Raw genomic sequence first — 7,470 nt, 5'->3', positions numbered from 1 at the left:
ATGATAAGATACAATTCTGTTGATTTTACAGAGGCACTGATTAACTATGCTATTATTATACTGTCATTAACAGAGGTTATATAATATTCCAGAACAGCTTCTAAAGTTCTCATTTTAAAATGTAAGCTTTATTATCACAGAGAATAGATCCTAGAAAATAGTCATTTTCCAGTACAATTGTGGTTTTAACTATTCAAAGTGATACATTAAATTAAGAGATTGTGGAGAGAATTGTACCTTTTCCATTTCCCTCATCAGTCTTGCTAGTTCCAATCTCAGTGCAGAGAGAAGCTTCTTCTACCAAAGCAGAGAGGTCTGCACTCCTGAAATGAAATAAGTGTTCTTGTTTATTTATTCTTAGATACTGCAAAAGCCCAGGAAGAAATCAGGTGGAAATTTTATATTGTCATATATTAAACAATCAGGAACCAGACTGATGACCAATAAAGTTGGGACAAACTGATGAGGATCCGTAAGAAAGAACATGTAGCTTTCACTTAAAATGTTTCTAATCTTTAGAAAAAGGAGAAGCATGCAGGAAGCAATGCAATGAGAAATAAACCTTTTCATCCTAAGTGCCACAGAAACTAAGGTTCATATAAACTTTCCGCTAGAAGGACTGAAAATGTGATGGCTGGAGCCTCTTGGACTACATATGGAAATCAAATATATGGATGTTTGAGCAACAAGAAGAAAAAGCCAGAATTTCTGACACCCAACAGCAGTATTTTCCATGGACTGCTTATATCTGGACTATTATACAAGGGAGAAATAAACTGCTATCTTCTTTAATATACTGTTGTTGTTGTTGTTGTTACTAAGCTGTGTTTTTACTAATGAAACTTGGATAGTTTAGGGATGAATAAGCCTATGTTGAACCTATGCCATGTGCCTCTACTGTATATAACCTGCAAGAAACGAGCATCTCCTCCTCTCTTCCCAGTACACTAATCTGTTTGCAGAGCACAGTGAGAATCTAAAGCCCAGGACATGAAGGATAATTAGTTTCTCAGGAGAAAAATCTATGCTGACACAGATTGATATTAAGTTTTGTTTGCTGGTTTTTGGTACTGGGTATTGAACCCAGGGGTGCTTTACCACCAAATTACATCTCTCAGTTCCTTTTATTTATTTTTTATTTTTTTGTTTTGAGACAGGGTCTCACTGACTTGCTGAGACTGACCTCAAACTTACGATCTTCCTGCTTCAACCTCCGAAATCACTGGGATTACAGACGTTGCATCACAGCACCCAGCAGTATTAAGTTATTATCTGTCAAGTTAAAGGGCTTTGCTTGTGCTATTGGCAAATATGGAAAAATGAGATGCTATGGAATGATAATTATAAATGGAAGAATGCCAGTTTCTCAGCAAAACATAATAAAAAAGTAAAAAATCCAGCCAATAAAAACTTACATGCAATTTATTGTAGCATTTTCCCTTATAAGAGCTGTGCTAAAGTGATGACTAGCACCTTTGTATATTACATAATGCCTAAAGTAAGGTTATATAAAAAATCATTGAGATGGCTCCAAGTGGAAAAGGGGAAAACAAAGCCTAGAAAGTCTTTGAAGCACTTGATTCAGCTCAAGTTTCATGGAAACACCATAACAAGCCTTCATTTATGTAATTAATTCATGTAACAGCAGCAAGTCAGCACAGCATGAGGTCAATGAAAGACATTGGTGTTGATAGGTTTTGCAACATTACAGCTTTAAAATGATTCATAAAGGTTCTTTGAGAGAGAATTTGAATTTTGCAATTAAAAAATTTTCATTTCTGGACACTGAAGTTATTATTATACAATTCACACAATATATAAAGTTCAAGACTAATAGAGCTTAACTTACTAACCAAATACAACATTTCCATTGGCTAAGTGTGAGATTATTATATTATTGAAGAGTTATAACCAGATAGTGCACAGGGGTTCATGCCTGTAATCCCAGCTACCTAGGAAGCTGAGGCAAGAGGATCGCAAGTTTTAGGTCAGCTTCAGCAACTTAGTGAGACCCTAGGCAACTTAGCAAGACTCTGTCTTAAAATGAAAAAATAAGGCTCAGGTTCAGTCCTGTCACCCATGTCCCGCGGGGTGGCGGGTGCACTGCGACCTCTGTGCAGACCACAATGCCCATCATCCCCTGAGCCGCCTGTGCTGGACGTGAAGCCACCCTTCCTGTGCCAGGAGTCGCTGAGTGGCCAGGCCTTGGGCCAGCCTTTGGTCGCCTGCGTGGGCCTCAATGTACCTGCTTCTGTTTGTTATTCCCACACGGATGTCAAAGTGCCTGATTTCTCTATCGTTGCTCCGAAGTGTTAGATAGCACAAAGTCTTCAAAAGAGAGCAGCCAGACTAGAAAAGGTTTCTCCTATTTGGTGACTGCTGCAGCTACTGTTGGTGTTGCATATGCCGCCAAGAATGTTGTCTCCCAGTTTGTTTCCAGCATGAGTGCTTCTGCTGATGGATTGGCCATGTTGAAAATTGAAATCAAGTTATCCGATATTCCAGAAGCCAAGGACGTAGCTTTCAACTGGAGAGGCAAACCCCTCTTTGTGCGCCACAGAACCAAGAAGGAGATTGACCAGGAAGCTGCTATTGAAGTGTCCCAATGTCGGGACCCACAGCAGGATTTGGATCCAGTGAAGAAACCTGAATGGGTTATCCTGATAGGCGTTTGTACTCATCTTGGTTGTGTACCCATTGCAAATGCAGGAGATTTTGGTGGTTATTACTACCCTTGCCATGGGTCACACTATGATGCATCAGGCAGGATCAGGAAGGGGCCTGCGCCTCTCAGCCTTGAAGTTCTCTCCTATGAGTTCACCAGTGATGCTATAGTGATTGTTGGTTAGAGACTTTGAACTAAAGTCCTAGGCTGCTTTCATTTTTCACATCACCTCAGAAGAGTTGAGGGCAAGCCTCCTGTACTTCTAAGTTGGTTGATTTGAAATATTTAAGAATTGTTAATAGTGTACTTGCAAATGTGAAGTAAATTGAATTTAATATTGAATGCTTACAAGCATTCACTTAATAAAGCTACTGTTAAACATTGTTAAAAAATAAAATACAAAAAGGGCTGTGGCTGTGTGCTTCTGGTTTCAATCCTTAGTACCTCCCCCCCCCCAAAAAAATCATATACATCCTGGGGTATTTGTACCTCCCGTAATATTAAAGTTAATATTGGTGCAGACACTATTAACTAAGGCAAACAGGTAGCTGAAGCCTGTGGTAGTAAAATGCCTCTCAAAATGTGATGACAATAATAGTAAAATTCAAAATTTGTATCATCAACTTTAACCCTACCCTCTTTATGAACTGACACCCCATTGGGTATAATCCTCAAGACTTGGCACAGGGTAATTTCTGACATCAAAACTGCCTCAGTCACTCACAGAAAACTACAAACAACTCGTTTAAATCTCCTACTGAGTACTGGTATCAAAACAGGCGGGTGGACCAATAGTACAGAATAGAGGACACAGAGACTAATCCACAAAGTTACAACTATCTTATATTTGATAAAGGGGCTAAAAGCATGCAATGGAGGAAGGATAGCATCTTCAACAAATGGTGCTGGGAAAACTGGAAATCCATATGCAACAAAATGAAACTGAATCCCCTCCTCTCGCCATGCACAAAAGTTAACTCAAAGTGGATCAAGGAGCTAGATATCAAATCAGAGACTCTGCATCTGATAGAAGAAAAAGTTGGCTCCGATCTACATATTGTGGGGTCGGGCTCCAAATTCCTTAATAGGACACCCATAGCACAAGAGTTAATAACAAGAATCAACAAATGGGACTTTCTTAAACTGAAAAGTTTTTTCACAGCAAGAGAAACAATAAGAGAGGTAAATAGGGAGCCTACATCCTGGGAACAAATTTTTACTCCTCACACTTCAGATAGAGCCCTAATATCCAGAGTATACAAAGAACTCAAAAAATTAGACAATAAGATAACAAATAACCCAATCAACAAATGGGCCAAGGACCTGAACAGACACTTCACAGAGGAGGACATACAATCAATCAACAAGTACATGAAAAAATGCTCACCATCTCTAGCAGTCAGGGAAATGCAAATCAAAACCACCCTAAGATACCATCTCACTCCAGTAAGATTGGCAGCCAGTATGAAGTCAAACAACAACAAGTGCTGGTGAGGATGTGGGGAAAAGGGTACTCTTGTACATTGCTGGTGGGACTGCAAACTGGTGCGGCCAATTTGGAAAGCAGTATGGAGATTCCTGGGAAAGCTGGGAATGGAACCACCATTTGACCCAGCTATTGCCCTTCTCAGACTATTCCCTGAAGACCTTAAAAGAGCGTACTACAGGGATACTGCCACATAGATGTTCATAGCAGCACAATTCACAATTGCTAGACTGTGGAACCAACCTAGATGCCCTTCAATAGATGAATGGATTAAAAAAATGTGGCATTTATACACCATGGAGTATTACGCAGCACTAAAAAATGACAAAATCATGGAATTTGCAGGGAAATGGATGGCACTAGAGCAGATTATGCTTAGTGAAGCTAGCCAATCCCTAAAAAACAAATACCAAATGTCTTCTTTGATATAATGAGAGCAACTAAGAACAGAGCAGGGAGGAAGAGCAGGAAGAAAAGATTAACATTAAACAGAGACATGAGGTGGGAGGGAAAGGGAGAAAAAAGGAAAATTGCATGGGAATGGAGGGAGACCCTCATTGTTATACAAAATTACATATAAGAGGTTGTGAGGGGAATGGGATAATAAATAAGGAGGGAAATGAATTACAGTAGATGGGATAGAGAGAGAAGATGGGAGGGGAGGGGAGGGGGATAGTAGAGGATAGGAAAGGTAGCAGAATACAACAGTCACTAATATGGCATTATGTAAAAATGTGGATGTGTAACCGATGTGATTCTGCAATCTGTATTTGGGTAAAAATGGGAGTTCGTAACCCACTTGAATCTAATGTATGAAATATGATATGTCAAGAGCTTTGTAATGTTGTGAACAACCAATAAAAAAAAAAGGAGAAAAAATCTCCTACTCAAAGAAGTGAGATCATTTAATCAAAGACTGCTATTGTAACAGGACTTAGAGGCTGCTTTTGCTAAAAGCACTGACTCCTGAATTTATTTGGATGCCTGATGGTTAACTGGAAACAGGATACAAACTTGGCATCTCTGCCTCCATTTTGCATCTGTCTCCTTTTCTCTGAGTCATTCTCTCCCACAGTAACTTTGGCTTCCAGGAATAACAGGTCTGATAGATAAATATCTTGTGACAAGAATCTAAACTACCTCTAAGCAAGAGCAATTTTTCTACCTCAGACAAGGCCCCACTGACCAATCCTGAGATAATAATCAACCAGACCAAGTTTGCTTGATTATATACTTCTGCCTACTCCCTGCCCCCCACTACCCCAGTCTTGCCATATAACCTGGCAGCTCCTGGGATGCCTACGTCTGCTTGTCTTCCTGATAGAGCTACACTGATAACAGTCCTTTCCTGACTTGCGCTGCTTGTCTCTTCCATTGGCATCTTGGGACAGGTGGTAGAACCTAGTCCATCGGGACCCCTGGAGCCAGTGCATTCATTCTAAAACTCCCATAACAATTAGGGGGTGAGAAAGTGGAAATGGTGGCACAAGCCTGTTAATTCCAGCAACTCTGCAGTCTGAGGCAGGAGAATTGTGAGTTTAAGGCCGCTTCAGCAACTGAGCAAGGCTCTAAGCAACTTAGTGAGACTCTATGACAAAATAAAACAAAAGGGCTGGGGATGGTGCTCAGTGGCTAAGCACCCTTAGGTTCAATCCCCAGTACTAAAAAAGAAAAAAAAAAGAAAGAAAGTAAAATAAAACAATTAGGGGGTGAGATATATCCTCCTTCAATGGAGGGAAGGGTATTTACATAAACCCCATACAACCCCTGCCTGAGACCCTACAATTTCCCTTTCATTGAAAATTGCTCACTGCCTTTTACCGAGAAATGACTGCTGGCCACCATGTATTATGACTCTCAGGATCATTGGGGTGGCAGAACCACTGAGATTCCCTATTCTAGATGACCATATATAAAAGAAGTGGAGATTAAATTTTGTATCCTGACCACATTCCCCCCAAATTGTCTGCATGGTCTCAAGTGGAAATATCTGAATAAGAGATGGTTAGATGAAATTCCACAATCAGAACAGAAATAACTCGGAACCTTAATTACTACTAATGGATATGCCATTCGATTCAAATTTACACTGCTGAAAAACAGACCCCCCAAAACTCTCAAAGATAAAGACATAGACTACTGGCTTGCCTTAAATACTTGGCCTTGCTCTAGAGGTATAACCTGAAATCAACAAATCAGGGACAATCAATGGGCTGGTGGGGGATGGCTTTGTTAAAACATGTCTTCCACTTTCTTACTTGTGTCCCCAAATTGGGAAAGTTAACAAACAAATTTACTTAAAAATATATGAAGAGGGCTGGGGTTGTGGCTCAGAGGTAGAGGTCTCACCTAGCATGAGTGAGGTACCGGATGCATGATCCTCAGCACCACATAAAAATAAAATAAAGATATTGAGTTCACCTATAATTAGAAAATAAATATTTAAAAAAACAATATATGAAGATCTGGGTACAGTGGCACACACCTGTAACCTCAGCAGCTCAGGTGGCTGAGGCAGATGGATCACAAGTTCAAGGCTAGCCTATAAATATCTTAATGAAGACCTAAGCAACTTAGCCAGACCCTGTCTCAAAAGGGCAGGGAGACAGGCAAGGATGTGGCTTAGCGGTTTAGGCGGCAAGAAAGTGCTCCTTGTGTTTAATTCCTATTACCCAAAACACAGAAAGATACATATGTATCTATTCCCCAAACTACAGACCTTATGAAAGCCGAGGCACATGTGTCAGATTTCCTGCTGTGACTGCAGGCTGTGTGGCTGTGAGAGGTGTGTTGACAAAATGCATTCTGTGGTTGTGCAGAATGGAGAATGTGGCACTTGTACATGAGTCACTTCTAAAGGCACCTGGATAATTTGGCAGCCAGTCATGAGTATCATATCTGCTCAAATAGTCTCAAAGCACAATGTGTGACGGACAGCAATGTGGTTGGGGAAGTTTCAGTACCAAGAGGCAACATGTGACCTGATTCCCCATTCCCAGGAATTCTATGAAGAAGAAGCAAGGACTAGCCAGACCCTACATCAGAAGCTTCAGAGGACATCTTATTAACCTTCCCAATAACCTGGGAGGTGAGCATCATTCCCCTCCTTCTGCAGGTGAAGAAACTGAGCCCCACAGAGTCTACTGACTTGAGATTTAAATACTTACGTATAGCAATCACAGCGAAGGTCACCAGCAATTGCTTCCAAATTGACATCTGCATCCAGGGGAGGTTTGGTGCCATTCTGAAGAAGACAGAAACAAGAGCTTTCATTGGGGCTTTAAAGACCCTTATGCATCCACATCACAGGCTCTTATGG

The 7,470-nt window shown here is 40.6% G+C and overlaps 1 pseudogene across 1 annotated transcript; it reads left to right on the top strand.

The window, feature by feature from the left end:
• The first annotated feature begins 462 nt into the window (after positions 1 to 462).
• LOC308652285 (cytochrome b-c1 complex subunit Rieske, mitochondrial-like) lies at positions 463 to 2,849 on the top strand (annotated as a pseudogene). Its single transcript has 2 exons — positions 463 to 472; positions 2,063 to 2,849. The product of its transcript is annotated as a cytochrome b-c1 complex subunit Rieske, mitochondrial-like (transcript).
• Positions 2,850 to 7,470: the final 4,621 nt, after the last annotated feature.

The sequence above is a fragment of the Spermophilus citellus genome (genome assembly GCF_964194105.1).
Source record: "Spermophilus citellus genome assembly, chromosome: 6".
NCBI classification, from domain to species: Eukaryota; Metazoa; Chordata; class Mammalia; order Rodentia; family Sciuridae; genus Spermophilus; species Spermophilus citellus.
The sequence above is the reverse complement of the archived record's forward strand: the minus strand, read 5'-3'. Positions and strand labels throughout refer to the sequence as shown.